We start from the raw sequence: 17,308 nt of genomic DNA, 5'->3' as shown, positions 1-17,308 counted from the left end.
ACCACCAACGTTATGCCTAAGAAGATGTTATATTTATTTTCTTCTGGTTGTAAGTCATGAAGCTAAAAAACATATTTGCAAACTTAGAAACATAGAACATAGAAAACCTACAGCACAATACAGGCCCTTCGACCCACAACGCTATGCCGAACATGTACTTACTTTAGAATTTACCTCGGATTACCCATAGCCCTCTATTTTTCTAATCTCCATGTTACCTATCCAGGAGTCTCTTAAAAGACCCTATCATATCCGCTTCCACCACCGTCGCTGGCAGCCCATTCCACACACTCACCACTCTTTGTGTTTTTAAAAAAAACTTACCCCTGACATCTCCTCTGTACCTATTTCCAAGCACCTTAAAACTTCGTCCTCTCGTGTTAGCCATTTCAGCCCTGGGAAAAAGCCTCTGACTATCCACACTATCAATGCCTCGCATCATCCTGTACACCTCTATCAGGTCACCTCTCATCCTCTGCCGCTCCAAGGAGAAAAGGCCGAGTTCACTCAACCTATTCTCATAAGGCATGCTCCTTGATCCAGGCTACATCCTTATAAATCTCCTTTGCACCCTTTCTATAGTTTCCACACCCTTCCTGTCGTGAGGCAACCAGAACTGAGCACAGTACTCCAAGTGGGGTCTGACCAGGGTCCTATATAGCTGTAACAATGCCTCATAGCTCTTGAACTCAATCCCACGGCTGATGAAGGCCAATACACTATATGCCTTCTTAACCACAGAGTCAACCTGCACAGCAGCTTTGAGTGTCCTACAGACTTGGACTCCAGGATCCCTTTGATCCTCCACACTGCCAAGAGTCTTACCATCAATACTATATTCTGCTATCATATTTGACCTGCCAAAATGAACCACCTCACACTTATCTGGGTTGAACTACATCTACCACTTCTCAGCCGAGTTTTGCATCCTATCGATGTCCCGCTATAACCTCTGACAGCCCTCCACACTATCCACAACACCCCCAACCTTTGTGTCATCAGCAAATTTACTAACCCATCCCTCCACTTCCTCATCCAGATCATTTATAAAAATCACAAAGAGAAGGGGTCCCAGAACAGATCCCTGAGAAACACCACTGGTCACCAACTCCATTCAGAATATGACCTGTCTACAACCACTCTTTGCCTCTGTGTGCAAGCCAGTTGTGGATCCACAAAGCAAGGGCCCCTTGGATCCTATGCCTCCTTACTTTCTGAATAAGCCTTGAATGGGGTACCTTATCAAATGCCTTGCTGAAATCCATATACACTACAATCTACCTTAATCAATCATCCTCAAAAAATTCAATCAGGCTGGTAAGGCACAACCTGCCTTTGACAAAGCCATGCTGACCATTCCGAATCATATTATGCCTTTCCAAATGTTCATAAATTCTGCCTCTCAGGAACTTCTCCATCAACTTACCAACCACTGAGGTAAGACTCACTGGTCTATAATTTCCTGGGCTACCTCTACTCCATTTCTTGAATAAGGGAACAACATCTGCAAACCTCCAATCCTCCGGAACCTCTCCCATCCCCATTGATGATGCAAAGATCATTGCCAGGGGCTGAACAATCTCCTCTCTCACTTCCCACAGTAGCCCGGGGTATATCTTGTCCAGTCCCAGTTTTTTATCCAACTTGATGCTTCCCAAGAGCTCCAGAACATCCTATTTCCTAATGTCTATATGCTCAAGCTTTTCAATCCGCTATAAGTCATCCCTGCAATCGCCAAGATCCTTTCCTGTAGTGAATACTGAAGTAAAGTATTCATTAAGTACCTCCGCTACCTCCTCCAGTTCCATACACGCTTTTCCACTGTCACACTTGATTACTCCTAATCTCTCACTTCTTATCCTCTTGCTCTTCACATACTTGTAGAATGCCTTGGGTGGGGGGGGGGGTGTTCTTAATCCTGCTCGCCTAGGCCTTCTCATGGCCCCTTCTGGCTCTCCTAATTTCATTCTTAAGCTTCTTCCTGCTAGCCTTATAATCTTATAGATTTCTATCATTAACTACTGCTTTGAACCTTTTGTAAGCTTTTCTTTTCTTCTTGACTAGATTTTCAATTGCCTTTGTACACCACGGTTCCTGTACCCTACCATCCTTTCCCTGTCTCATTGGAACGTACCTGTACAGATTGCCACGCAAATGTCCCCTGAATATTTGCCACATTTCTGCCATACATTCCCCTGAGAACATCCGTTTCCAATTTATGCTTCCAAGTTCCTGCCTGATAGCTTCATATTTCCCCTTACTCAAATTAAACACTTTCCCAACTTGTCTGTTCCTATCCCTCTTCAATGCTATGGTAAAAGAGATAGGATTGTGATCACTATCTCAAAGTGCTCTCCCACTGAGAGACCTGACACCTAACAAACTCCACCCCATCTACAAACGTTTGTAAACCCCTCATTCTAGGGAGATGCCAATCAATATTGGGGAAGTTAAAATTCCCCATCATGACAACCCTGTTATTACTGCACCGTTCCAGAATCTGTCTCCCTGTCTGCTCCTCGATGTCCCTTTTACAACTGGGTGGTCTATAAAAAAAAACACCCAGTAGGGTTATTGACCCCTTCCTGTTTCTAACTTCCACCCACAGAGACTCAGTGGACAATCCTTCCATGACTTCCTCCTTTTCTACAGTCGTGACACTATCTCTGATCAGCAGTGCCACAACCTACCTCTTTTGCCTCCCTCCCTCTCCTTTCTGAAACATCTAAAGCCTGGCACTCGGGGGCCATTCCTGCCCCTGAGCCATCCAAGTCTCTGCAATGGCCACATCATTGCTCCAAGTACTGATCCACACTCTAAGCTCATCCGCTTTGTTCATGATGCTTCTTGCATTAAAATAGACACACCTCAAATCATCAGTCTGAGCGCATCCCTTCTCTATCAATGCCTATGAATTTAAAACACTGCTGAACACTAATCTATGAATTTTTTATTTAACTTGTTTCTAGAGAAAAGCTGATTTACTGGCAGTAACTTTAATGAAATATTACTGTAAAGGTTCCTGAAGTTCAAGGTGCAATGTCAGGTTGTTGGGCTCAACGCCAATGGTATCCTTCTCTCTGTTCTTGCATCCTTCCTCCCCTCCTCCTGTATCCCAAATCACTCCACCTCATGAATTCTTGAACAGACTTTTAACTGCTGTTTATCAAAGGATATTACAAGAAAGATACGAGGAAGAGGAAATAATTATGTTAATTACTCACTCTCCTATTCAAGACATTGAATTACTTGTTTTTGAAAATGCTTGGAATACAAACAGTATAGGATAATTATGAAACATTTACGTAAAGATTTTCATGCGTTCTTGCTATAAACATGTCTACTCAAGTTTATTGTCATATGCACAATTACATGAATGTACGGGTAAAATGGAAACCATACTTGCAACAGCATCATAGGCACTTGGTAGGAGAGATACAACAGTCAAAAAAGCAAAACATAATTTATTTTTAGCATGTTTAATTTATGCATAAATTATACAAAGAACACAATTTGTATACAAGTAATATATTTCAGAGTATATTATTAAAGTTCTGTAGGAATCCACATAACAGAACATAAGTAATTTGTTCTCATATTAACCATTTATTTTACAGTACTGGTTGGATCCCTTGAAAACTCTTGTTGAACACATCTTATTGAACTCCTGTTGATCTCATAAACAGCGAGTAATGTTTTCAATGAAATGTGTATTTTCTGCTTTACAGGTGATAAAACTTGAATGGGTAGCTCAGACATGCTATTTTGTGTACTTTTAAGTTTCTTTCAGTACATGGTGAAAACAATGCAGGTCAGCTTTTTTATCTCACAGGTGAGCTGAAATATTGGGTTTCAGTGAATAGTGAATGATTTTATTTCATATTCAGAGAAAAATGAAGTCAGTTTTGTTTTATAAATCCAAGTCATTAAACTTATTTCAGCTTGAGTGTCACAGACTTGGACCTAACAGAGACCTGATCAGGATCAGTTACATCAGTTTTCTCACAATCTTTTGACTGTATTTTATAGGAATAGGTTTTGCTAGCAGGTATCTCATTATGCAAGCCATTGTATTGATGTGTGTATTAATGAAGCAGAGCCTGGCGCTTGTTGTCTTGAACCCTCTTGCCACTGGATCAAGATCTTGTTTCCCCCCACTATTGTGGCAATATAAAGTTCAGGAGCTGGAATGCCAAGACCCTCACTGATAGTACAAACCACCACAGACAACATCACTGTTGTCATACTTAGAATGCAAACATTTTGGTGGTTACATCTGTCTTGAATGAGACACGATAGGCAAGAAATAGCCTGTTCAAGGAAAGGTGATGGATATTCCACATTCTGGAAAACATCTACGTTTCCAAAAAAAAGGTTGGAAGTTTGCTCTCAGAAATGAGCTTATCTGGTGTGTCAATGACTCGATCTTTGGAATTACTGAACCTGCATTCTAACATAGTACTAAGGCACAGTGATCATCTGTACATATGCCCCAACTCAAAAGTGACAAGTGAACCAAAGGAGATTTTGACCTTAAAGAAATACTGACTTACAACAAATCAGTCTCAATCCCAAAGGGCTGTCTGAGAAGAACTCTGTTTCATATCCTTTGTAACAAAAAAATGGTCGTAGTCTGAAACATGACAAGAAAACTAGTATTGAAGGGAAGGACCAATGCTGCTAATACAGATGTCCCCCGCTTTTCGAACCTTCACTTTACAAAACCTCACTGTTACGAAAGACCTACATTAGTACCTTGTTTTCGCTTTCAGAAGGTGTTTTCACTGTTACGAAGAAAGGCAGCGCGCGATAAAAAATCAGCACGCGAAAAAATCAGCGCACGATAAAAGGCAGCACGCGCCCCGAGCAGCCGTTAGCAAGATGAGTTCTAAGGTGTCAGAAAAGCCTGAAAGAGTAAGGGTGTTACACTTAGTGTAAAACTAGACATAATTAAGCGTTTCGATCGTGGTGAACGAAGTAAGGACAAAGTGAGTTTGGCTTGTGGAAGTTGACGAAGATGATGTTGAAAAGATTTTGGCATCCCATGACCAAGAACTGGTAGATGAAGAGCTGATGCAATTGGAAGAGGAAAGGATAACAATCGAAACCGAATGCAACCAAATGCAGAAAGTGAAGCAACTGCGTGAGATTTTCACTGCAATGATAAAGTATGACTTTAATTTTGAAAGGGTACATAGGTTTAGGGGATATTTGCAGGATGGTTTGAGTGCTTACAAACAACTGTATGATAGAAAAATGCGCGAGGCTCAGCAGTCAAGCAAGCCTTCCACATCAGCCACAGCAGACGACGAACCTCGACCTTCGACATCGAGGCGGGCAGTCATAGGAGAAGATGAGCTGCCTGCCCTGATCGGTGATAAGATGACACCCCCGTGTCCCACCACCCCAACACCCGGGCCCCAAACAGATACTGTACCGATTTGCAAAGAACGCAGCGGTAGCCGGGAGGCACACAGCACATCTTTAAGAAAAAAGCCAAAATAAACATGCTAATTAATTAGGTGGCAGCTAGCACGTAATTGTCGGCCCAGATCAGAGGCAATGCAATCGGCAATCGCCTCTGATCTGCGCCGACATTTACGTACCGGGCAGCACCTAATTAATTAGCATGTTTATTTCAGCTTTTTTCTTAAAGATGTGCTGTGTACCTCTCAGCTACCACTGCGTTCTTCGTGGCAATGTATCGGGTCGGCGGCCTGGAGGGTGGGGGCCACTGCACCACCCAGCCTGCGACAACTCAGTCTAACACACCACCATCAGTGTGCTCGGCACTGTTTTCCCAATTCCGGTAAGTGACACTACACTGTACATACATTATTTCTACTTTATATAGGCTGTGTATTTTTACGTGTTATTTGGTAGATTTGGCAGCTTCATAGTTTAAAGGTTACTGGAGAGTGCGTTTTTGCCAACAGCGCTTGCGTGAGATTTTCTGCCAAGAGCGCTTGCGTGAGATTTTCGCTACAGAGATCTGTGCAGGCAATCGTTGTAGAGAAGTATTTCTACTTTATATAAGGAGGATACATTGTGCAGAGGGATGGTCTGACGAAACATGGAGTTAAATGTGAAGAAAGAGTAAGTAAATTTAAAAAGGGCAAAAAAATTCAAGGGGCGTATAGCTTGGTGAGAGTTCGGGGAGCTGGGTTATGCACAATAGGCAGCATTTAAACAGAGAGAGGAGAAATGGGTTAAAAATTCTATATCTGAATGCACGAAGTGTCAGAAATAAGGCGGATGAGCTTGAAGCTCAGGTGTGAATGGGTAACTACGATGTTGTTGGGATAACGGAAACATGGCTGCAGGGGGATCGGACCTAGGAATTGAATGTACAAGGGTAAACGTGCTATTGAAGGGACAGAAAGGTGGGCAGAGGGGATGGGGTGGCCCTGTTGGTGAGAAATGAGATTCAGTCCCTTGCAAGGGGGGACATAGAATCAGGAGAAGTAGAGTCAGTGTGGATAGAACTGAGGAACAGTAAGGACAAAAAGACCCTAATAGGTGTTATCTACAGGCCCCCAAACAGTAGCATAGATATTGGGTGCAAGTTGAATAGGGAGATAACAATGGCATGTGGCAAAGGAAATGTCGCAGTAGTTATGGGGGATTTCAACATGCAGGTGAACTGGGAAAATCAGGTTGGTACTGGACTCCAGGATAGGGAGTTTGTAGAGTGCCTACGGGATGCATTTTTGGAGCAGCTTGTACGAGAGCCAACCAGGGATAAGGCTATTCTGGATTTAGTGTTGTGCAATGAACAGGATTTGATTAAGTGATCTTGAAGTAAAGGAGCCATTAGGAGGTAGTGACCATAATATGATAAGTTTTTATCTGCAAGTTGAGAGGGATAAGGGCAGATCAGAAGCGTCAGTATTGCAGTTGAACAAAGGAGACTATGGAGCCATGAGGGAGGAGCTGGCCAAAGTTAACTGGTCGGATATCCTAGCAGAAAAGACAGTGGAACAGCAATGGCAGGTATTCTTGGGAATAATGCACAAGGTGCAAAATCAGTTCATCCCCCAGAGAAGGAAGGATTCAAAGGGGGGAAAGTGGCCACAGTGGTTGACAAAGGAAGTCAGAGATAGCATAGCATTAAAAAAGAAGTATAACAGAGCTAGGGGGAGTGGGAAGATGGATGATTGGGAAATTTTTAAGGAGCAACAGAACTTAACTAAAAAGGCAATACGGGGAGAAAAAATGAGGTATGAATGCAAGCTAGCTAGGAATATAAAGGAGGATAGCAAAAGTTTTTTTAGGTATGTGAAGAGAAGGAAGATAGTTAAGAACAATGTTGGGCCCTTGAAGAATGAATTGGGAGAAATTGTTATGGGAAACAGAGAAATGGCAGACGAATTTAATAAGTACTTTGGATCTGTCTTCACTACGGAAGACACAAGCAATCTCCCAGATGTATGGATGGGCCAAGGACATAGGGTAACAGAGGAACTGAAACAGATTGACATTAGGAAGGAAACGGTAATGAGTAGACTGACGGGACTGAAGGCTAACAAATCCCCAGGTCCAGATGGTCTGCATCCTAGGGTACTAAAGGAGGTGGCTCTGGAAATTGCGGATGCATTGGTGATCATTTCCCAATGTTCCTTAGATTCAGGATCAGTTCCTGAGGATTGGCGAATAGCTAATATTATCCCACTTTTTAAGAAAGGAGGGAGGGAGAAAACAGAGAACTATCGCCCTGTAAGCCTAACATCAGTAGTGGGGAAGATGCTACAGTCCATTATTAAAGTTGAAATAGCGGCATTTCTTGATAGCAGTGATGGGATTGGACCGAGCCAGCATGGATTTACCAAGGGCAAATCATGCTTGACTAATCTATTGGAGTTTTTCGAGGATGTAACCAGGAAGATAGACGTGGGAGATCCAGTGGATGTGGTGTACCTTGACTTTCAGAAGGCATTGATAAGGTACCACATAGGAGATTGGTGGGTAAAATCAGAGCTCATGGCATTGGGGGGAGGATATTGACATGGATAGAAAACTGGTTGGCAGAAAGAAAGCAAAGGGTAGCAGTGAATGGGTGTTTCTCGGAATGGCAGGTGGTGACTAGTGGGGTGCCACAGGGCTCGGTATTGGGACCACAGCTGTTTACGATTTACGTCAATGATTTAGAGGAAGGCGTTGTGAATAACATCAGCAAGTTTGCTGATGATACTAAGCTGGGTGGCAGTGTGACATGTGATGAGGATGTTAGGAGAATTCAAGGTGACTTGGACAGGCTGGGTGAGTGGGCAGAAACTTGGCAGATGGCGTTTAATGTGAATAAGTGTGAGGTTATTCACTTTGGGAGCAAGAACAGGAAGGCAGATTATTATCTGAACGGTGTGGAGTTAGGTAAGGGAGAAATACAAAGAGATCTAGGAGTACTTGTTCATCAGTCTCTGAAGGTGAATGAGCGAGTGCAGCAGGCAGTGAAGAAGGCTAATGGAATGTTGGCCTTTATTACAAAGGGAATTGAGTACAAGAGCAAGGAAATCCTTTTGCATTTGTACAGGGCCCTGGTGAGACCACACCTGGAGTATTGTGTGCAGTTTTGGTCTCCAGGGTTAAGGAAGGACATCCTGGCTGTGGAGGAGGTGCAGCGTAGGTTCACTAGGTTAATTCCTGAGATGTCTGGACTGTCTTACGCAGAGAGGTTAGAGAGACTGGGCTTGTATACGCTGGAATTAAGGGGATTGAGGGGGGATCTGATTGAGACATATAAGATTATTAAGGGATTGGACAAGATAGAGGCAGGAAATATGTTCCAGATGCTGGGAGAGTCCAGTACCAGAGGGCATGGTTTAAGAATATGGGGTAGGTCATTTAGGACAGAGTTGAGGAGGAACTTCTTCTCCCAGAGAATTGTGGAGGTGTGGAACGCGCTGCCTCAGAAAGCAGTGGAGGCCAATTCTCTGGATGCTTTCAGGAAGGAGCTAGATAGGTATCTTATGGATAGGGGAATCAAGGGTTATGGGGACAAGGCAGGAACCGGGTATTGATAGTAGATGATCAGCCATGATCTCAGAATGGCGGTGCAGGCTCGAAGGGCCGAATGGTCTACTTCTGCACCTATTGTCTATTGTCTATTGTCTATATAGGCTGTGTATTTATCATATCATTCCTGCTTTTACTATATGTTACTGTTATTTTAGGTTTTATGTGTTATTTGGCATGATTTGGTAGGTTATTTTTGGGTCTGCGAACGCTCACAAAATTTTCCCATATAAATAAATGGTAATTGCTTCTTCGCTTTACGACATTTCGGCTTACGAACCGTTTCATAGGAATGTTCTACCTTCGGATGGCGGGGGAATCCTGTAGTAAAATAGGGAGAAATAGTATCATGCATTAAATTAAACTGCCATTCTGTCCTTTTAGTCAAGCGAAAACAGTGACCATGTTGATTCCTCTGGGTGCTCCAGTTTCCTCGCTCATTCCGAAGACCTACTGTTAGGGGTTAGGGTTAGCAAGTTGTGGGCATGCTACGTTAACGCCAGAAGCATGTCGACACTTGCGGGTTGCCCCCAGAACAATTATCGCTGCATGTCTCACTGTACAATGTGACAAATAAAGCTATTTTTAAAACACTCTATTGAACAAAAGCCTAATGATTGGAATGTCAGGACTATGTTAAAAATTATCGTTGGTCTCCATCATTTGATGGCACTGATTTGTTCATTTTTCTGAGAAATGCTGAAAACTAGTCTGTTGAGCCATAATTGCTTAAAATGAGCTTTACTACCAGAATCATGGTACATAATGTCATATGACTTCAAAAGTCATGGAAAATGATTTCAGTTAAAATATTAACTCCGATTGTGGTTTTTCCCTGTCACAACAGATGACTGAAAAGTTGGCCAGAGTGGTTATGGAAAGAATGTAGAGCGTCATAGTGGTTTAGGGAGCAAATTCCAGACTTTAGGGTGTTGGCAAATGAAAGCATCATGCCAGTGGTTCAGGAATATGCAAGAGAGCTGAAAGCAAGGAACCCTACAGTGGTGCTAAAGAAAATTACAGAAATAGGGAAAGCCAAGTTTGTGCAGGGATATGAAAATAGTAAGTATTCTGAAAGTGAGTAGCTTAAATGGGAGCCAGAGTAAATCACTTGGTCATGGTTGAATGAGAAGGATACGAATTTGAAAGCAGGCACTTAAGAGTTTGGAATTACTTTGTTTACAGAGCAAGACAGAAGCCAGTCAGAACTAGCTTTGAAATATCTTGTTTGGGGGTCACAAAGGCATGGATTACAAAGCAAAAATTAAGTTGATCTCTGAATTTTTAGTCATGATTCTAACTCTCAGTTAACAAGTTGATGCCAATCCTAATGCTGAAGATGTCCACTAAAGTAGATGTTCCTGTATTTAAGACTTTTGTGAGATTAGTTGGAATGAAGAAGGGTTGCATATACTGTAAAGCTCTGTTTGACACGTTGATGTCTGAAAACTTAAATATGTTTTGGAACAGGCCATTCCATAGGCAAAATAAGGAGTAACTGCTACTTCACAAAAATAAATCTTTTGTAAGCAGCAATTTAACAGCTTTCAGTTTCTAAGCTGGGGAAAGACAAAGTACATGGTGTTAGGGAACAAATTTCATTTTTCTATTAAATTGAGGATGGTTGAATAGAAGAGCTCAGTACAGTAGCTAAATTAGAACTAAACACCGATGTTAAATATTTCCATTATACTTCAGGTTATATCATTGTAGCCTCCTTGAATAAGAAAGGAAGAGGAACAAAAATTCCAAGGTAATAGTGGAAAGAGTGAATAGTGAAGAGAAAAGAAACTTCTAGAATATTGGGACCATTTCAGTGGAAGGTAGCACTTGTAGAAACTGGATCAATTGCACCTGAACTGGAACAGAGCCTCATCCTTCTATGGAAATATACTAGAATTGTTAGGGAAGATTTAAACTAACTTGGGAGGGTGAATGGGGCATGGATTTGATGTATGGTGGAGAAAGGTACAACTAAAAATAGAAGGAAAACTGATTCCGTTTAACAGAAAATACATAAGTGTGATGAGATGCATGGGAGGAATGCTAAATAGCATCTGTTTTAATGCAAAGTTGTGTCACTAGCAAAGCAAATATATTGTTGATTTGCTAATGGGAATATTGCTACTGTTACAGAGTCATGATTGAAAGGAGGACTGAAATGGATACTCATTATTTTAGTGTGCAGAATCGTCAGCATAGCGGGGAGATGTAAAGGAGGATGTGGCATTGCAGTATCAATTATAGAACCCATTATTGCAAGCTCTTCAAATTAAGTTGTAATGGTTGGAGCTTTGAAACAAAAAGACTTGGCTGTGGTGTACCCAGTATTGTAGAGATAGTAGCTCTAACTCTTTAAATTTGATGGTCATTATAGAAAAAGATGAGGGTGGACAGGAATTAAAAGTACTGAATTGCAGGCAGGCCAATTTCATTGTCAAGTTACCACTTAACAAAAATAGATTGGGAGCAGCTACATGCAGGTATGTACACATCCCACAGGTGTGATGGTCGTTTTATGTGGTTTTTGAGGCCAATGGATAGCTATAACAGTAAACAGTGAAGCTAAACTTCAAGTCCAAGAACATGGAAGTCATGTCGAGGCTTGGATTTAATTCCAAAAAAAAGGTTGAGTAAAGTGAAAGTTGGGGCCCATTGACAGGAGTATAGGAAATGCAAAGTGGAATTTGATATGTCAATGATTCTTTACTAAGTCAACAATCTAAATACAGTCGGCCCTCCTTATCCACAGGGGATTGGTTCCAGGACCCCCCGCAGATACCAAAAAACTTGGATGTTCAAGTCCATTATATAAAATAGCATAGTATTTGCATATAACCTATGCACATCCTCCCGTATACTTTAAATCATATCTAGATTACTTATCATACCCAATGCAATGTAAATGCTATGTAAAATAGTTGTTATACTGTATGTTTAGGGAATAATGACAAGAAAAAATGCTCAAACAATGAGTGCTGGAGAGAGAACTTCCTTGTTTTCCCAATCCGCAGTTGGTTGAATCCGCGCATGCAGAACCCGCGGATAAGGAGGGCTGACTGTATTTGATTTAGTCTTCGATCTCTCAGATGCACTATGGTGAGAGGCACCATCTTGTGGTGAATGTTGTTAAACACATTTGCTGCTGTACCAGCAATGTTACAGCAGCTATTCTTCTGTCTTGTTGGGATGTATAAAGTTGATCCAGCTTTTGTAACCCAGGTCATTCCACTTGGACTGAGAGAATACTTGTGTCTCTAAAGGAATAATATGTGGAACATAAGGAGGTTGTGTTGGGCATACATTTCTAGTGCTTTTCTCCATTATCATTTTGCCTTGTAATCTTGACATGTTCAAAGGTTCATTTTGTTGTCAAAGTATGTATGTACAATACAACTCTGATATTTGTCATCTTCAGATAGCCATGAAATACAGAAAAACCATGGGAGTTGTTGAAAGAAAATACATCAACTCCCCCTGGTATGAAAAAGAAACAAAACTCTCAGCCCTAAACCCCCCACCCCCTCCCTTGCATAAAATATTAACAGATTGCCCATGTGGAAAATGACAACCAGAAAATCAAAAACCACCAGCCCCCAACCCCCTCCCTCACAAAAAAAGCTGGGTCGATAAAATCAACTCCCCACAGATAAAACAGCGACAATAACATCAAATCCCCACCCCCTCGCGAATTCTGTCATCAGATCTTTTCCTCAGACTGAATTGTCTGTCCCAGTTCTTCCATTAACATTACCATCACAAAACAGCATAGCTGAAGGACTAACTTCTGTTGTTCTTTGAGTTTGTCAAAATATTTTACCTTGCCTTTGAAAATTCATCATTATGTTGAACGTGGACACAGATCTCTGTTTTACGTCCTTTCTGCACACGGGGTCTATTGTCATTTCACAGATGCCACTCACTTTAAGAATATTGAGGACTATCTCTGCATTTATAATGAAACCAAATCTATTGATTGTCCTTTCTTTAGGTTTTACATCTAAGGAGATCAGTACATAATCTTCATGCACCTCCTTTTTTCTGGTTCAGTCTTGTGTTAGACAAGATCAGTACTTGTGTAGTAAGCCACAATACAACACTCATAGGTCTTTAGTAGTGCTGGACCAGCAGATATTTGGATTATTGGATGTTGCTTCTATTAGTACCCAATCAGACTTCTATTTCACTTTTTTTCATGTTTCATAGTAATCTGATGAGTTAAAGGAAGCACAAAATGTACAAGGCTCTGAACCCTAGCTCTGTCTAGAAACTTTCTGACCAGATCTTTGAAAACCCAGGCTTGGTGCATAATCCAACCTAGTCTGCGCTCTAGACCCCTGAATCGGGCACACATCCCACTTGGACTCAAGATCACTGGCTCTCATTCAAGAGTAACGCGTGAACCAGATGCTAGACTACCAGGATCTTCAGTCAGATACTGGAATATTGAAGCTTTTCTGGATATTATTTTCTTCATCACGATAGTCCACCATTTTACCTCATCATCCTTGATAGTTGTTTTTTAAAGTTGCAAATTGAAATCTATCAATGACTTGGTAGGACACAAGGGTTTACAGAATTCCATTAACAATGTGCTTCCATCATCCCTGAAGATGGCAGAGTTTGTCGTCGAAACATCAGTTATCGATACCTGTACCCAGCTTGAAGCCCAAGAAGCATTTATTCGGAATGCACTTCATTGTTTAATCAAAGTTACCAACAAGGTTATGTTCCATTTACTACAGTGCAGACAAGATATTAGCTGTGGGGAATTGACAAATATCAGTGAGATTCTCCTTTACTAATTACAGCACTTTGCTTTTGGTTCTTCATGATTTACTCTCCAACTCCCATCATCTATTTTTACGTCATTAATGCCAAGTAATTATTGAGTACAGCTGCCATTCTCCATTTATAGTATTGCAACTCAATATCTCCTGTGGGTTGTCAACAAATAAAACAATCCTCTATTTATTTGTAGATTTCTTAACTGCCTTTCTATTTTAGATATTTGTCTTTTTCTCTTATTTTCCTTTTACTGTTCTTTATCATATCCTCTTTTACTTTTTTTCCCAATTATTTTATATTATTTCTTAAACTTCAGTTTATTAATGGTTTATTTAGTGACAACAACGGAACTTTGTGGTGCTGTCCATTTTAAGTGCAGGGAATTATTAGGTCCTGTGATGCAATGTGGAAAAGCAGTGGTGAATGTGATTCAATTCTTAAAAGGTAAGTTGGATAAAGAAAAACAAAAGAACATTTATAAAAGGGGAGGGGAATCTCCTTGCTACCTTACAATCTCTCTATTTCCTAGGAAGTGTGTGAAGATTCAGCATGATATCTAAAGTTTTGACGAAATTCTGTAGATGTGTGGTGGAGAGTATATTGACTGATTGCATCATGGCATGGTGTGGAAACAACAATGTCCTTGAATGGAAAAACCTCCAAAAAGTGATAGCACAGACCAGTCCATCACGGGTAAAACCCTCCTCACCATTGAGCATATCTTAATGGAGCACTGTCACAGGAACACAGCATCCATTATAGGACCCCCATCACTTAGACCATGCTTTCTTCTCACTGCAGCCATCCTGAAGAAGATACAGGAGCCTCAAGACCTACAGCACCAGGTTCAGAAACAGTTATTTCCCCTCAATCATCAGGGTCTTGAACCAGTGGGGATAACTTCGCTCAAGTTCACTTGCCCCATCATAGAACTGTTCCCACAACCTTTGGACTCACTTTCAAGGACTACTCATCTCATGTTCTCAATATTTATTGCTTGTTTATTTATTATTATTATTTTTCTTTTTTTGTTTTTTATTTGCACAGTTTGGTGTCTTTTGCACATTGGTTCTTTGTCCATCTTGTTGGGTCTGGTCCTTCATTGATTATATTATGTTTATTGGATTTACTGTGTATGCCCACAAGAAAGTGAATCTCACAGTTGTATATAGTGACATATATATATCTTGATTATAAAATTACTTTGAAACCAGCCTAAGCTGTAGAGATGAGATAACCAGTCCTTTCTGTTGTAAAGTTCCATTATTTTATTCCTTGATATAATTTTGAATGCTATAATTCATCCATTTTATTAATTTGTCTGCTTCATCTGACGTGAAGCTTCACATTGAAAACTGTCTTTTACAGGAAATCTATAATTAAACTATATATAGAAATCTTACACTTGTTCAATACTCAATATATAAATTGCATTCTATGTTAATGTTTCTTCTTTTGTAGCTGGCCCACCTTATACCTTATATTTTGTTGTAAAGTTCTATGCAGAAGATCCTTGTAAACTTAAAGAAGAAATAAAATGGTAACAGAGTGTAAATATTAACTTTGCTATCCAAGTCATATGTTATTAAACATTGCTACTTTTTGATCAGTCCTAGTAGGCCAACTTGATCAAGTTTATATTATTTTCCTTTTGCAAATATCTTCAAATAAATGGAGTGAATAATAATAATGGGTAAAATATATATGTTTTCTTGTGCATCTCCAAACCTCAAACATTTATCATCAGGAAAGATAAGAGCAGGAAGTGCATGGGAATAGTAACATCTGAAGATACTCCTTCGATTAGGGCACCATCTTAAAGATCTACCCAGACTGTGTAAAGGGAGAAATGATAATTTATCACTTTGCAACATTAAAATAGATAGATTATTTTAATCATAATAACTGTTCATGAATTTGCCATTTAAACGAAAGTCTTACATTTATGACGAGGGTAGATGAGGAAGGGAGATTGAGTAAAAATATTTTTTAAAATATTTGTTTGTGCTAAACAAAATTGACCAAGCAATTAAGACAATTCAATATTGTTGTAAAAACATTGTATGAAACATTGGGATTATTAGTCCCTATTTTTGGGGTGCTACAGGTGCCCTTAAAACTCCATAATGTTATTGAATGCCTCTGTCCACACTTTGGAAATAAGGGTGAGAACCTTAGCCTGTGAAGAATGTATGTCTGGCATATGAATGTAAGGCAGCCAGATCAAGATATCCATTAGTATGCAATGCTGATTTGACAATAGCAGTGCCATTTGAAAACTCTGCACTAACTGTTTGTCTTAAATTTGCATGCTGAAGGTACATAGCTATGGGAAAAACCTGTCCTTTAGCACTTTTACAGTGATTGTCAAATTCAAGTTTTCTGGTTGACTCTTCGGACTATTGCTCCAATTGTGTATGATGCTTTCTAAAGTTACTTCAAGTTATTAAATCTAATGGGGGAATTGTGGTAGGCACGGAGTCTTTTTGCCTGTTTGATCTTCTCTTTCTTGCAATAATATCTTCCATCAAATAAAGTTAATCTAAATCACCTTTTGCCTATTCATTGGTAAGTTCCATAAAGTAGTTAACTTTCTCGTTGGCATTACATGGGCATGGATTTAGTCTCTTTTTGTGCACTTAGTGGTATGATTCTTTTAAACATCTTATCTGCTTCCAGAATATCATTGAATATTTCCTTATTTATACTGAATGTAGGAGTATATTTTGCTGTTTCCATGATTTTACTGTTGATAGATCAGTGTGTTTATACACTTTTTTTGTTTATACTCTTTAGGCTAGAATCAGTATGACCCTAATTTAGTTTATTCATCATCTTTCTTGTATCAACTTTCCATTTTCGATTCCTAACTCAGTTTATCAATTTGAGCTGACTAAACTTGAACTGAGCTGATCATCCAGCCAATAAATAGTGTGATTAGTTACAGGCTGAACTCAGAAATCAGTCAGATAAGCATGTACACCTGCTTCCTGCATACAATAAATAAGCACAAGTTACTGTACTTCATTTTTGCAGTCACTTCACTTTTTTGAGTTGAGAGGACGTATCCAATTATATGGAATTTCTGCTTCTTCACTTGACTACTCCAGGGTGGAGGTTGTGAGAATTGTCCTTTTATCACTGGATTGGCACCAGTGTAATTTGATTTTTTTTGGGGGTCTGTGGTGGACTGAGTATTTAATATTTCTTTCCTATTTTTTATTCAGTTGTTGGGCAGCTCTTGATTGGAGCCAGTGCAGGGTCTTACATAATAAAATAAACTAATCCCATCTGGGGCAAGTGGAGATCAGACTGCAATAGATGCCTGCTAGTGAAATACTGTCATAGAAATTTTACAGCACAACTGGAAACCATTCACCCCGTCAAATCCATGTCAGCTCTTTGAGAAGCTTTCAGTTCTATCCCATTCCCTTTTCCTACTCCATGGTACTCGAGTTATTCTGCCTCAAGAGCCTTACATGCAGGAAGTTCCAGGTCATGATCACTC

The 17,308-nt window shown here is 40.2% G+C and overlaps 1 pseudogene; it reads left to right on the top strand.

Annotated features, from left to right (window-relative positions):
- Positions 1-17,308, top strand: part of LOC134357283 (band 4.1-like protein 4A) — a 141,587-nt pseudogene that overhangs the window by 121,509 nt on the left and 2,770 nt on the right.

This window comes from Mobula hypostoma, chromosome 16, assembly GCF_963921235.1.
Source record: "Mobula hypostoma chromosome 16, sMobHyp1.1, whole genome shotgun sequence".
In the NCBI taxonomy this organism is placed as follows: domain Eukaryota; kingdom Metazoa; phylum Chordata; class Chondrichthyes; order Myliobatiformes; family Myliobatidae; genus Mobula; species Mobula hypostoma.
The sequence above is the reverse complement of the archived record's forward strand: the minus strand, read 5'-3'. Positions and strand labels throughout refer to the sequence as shown.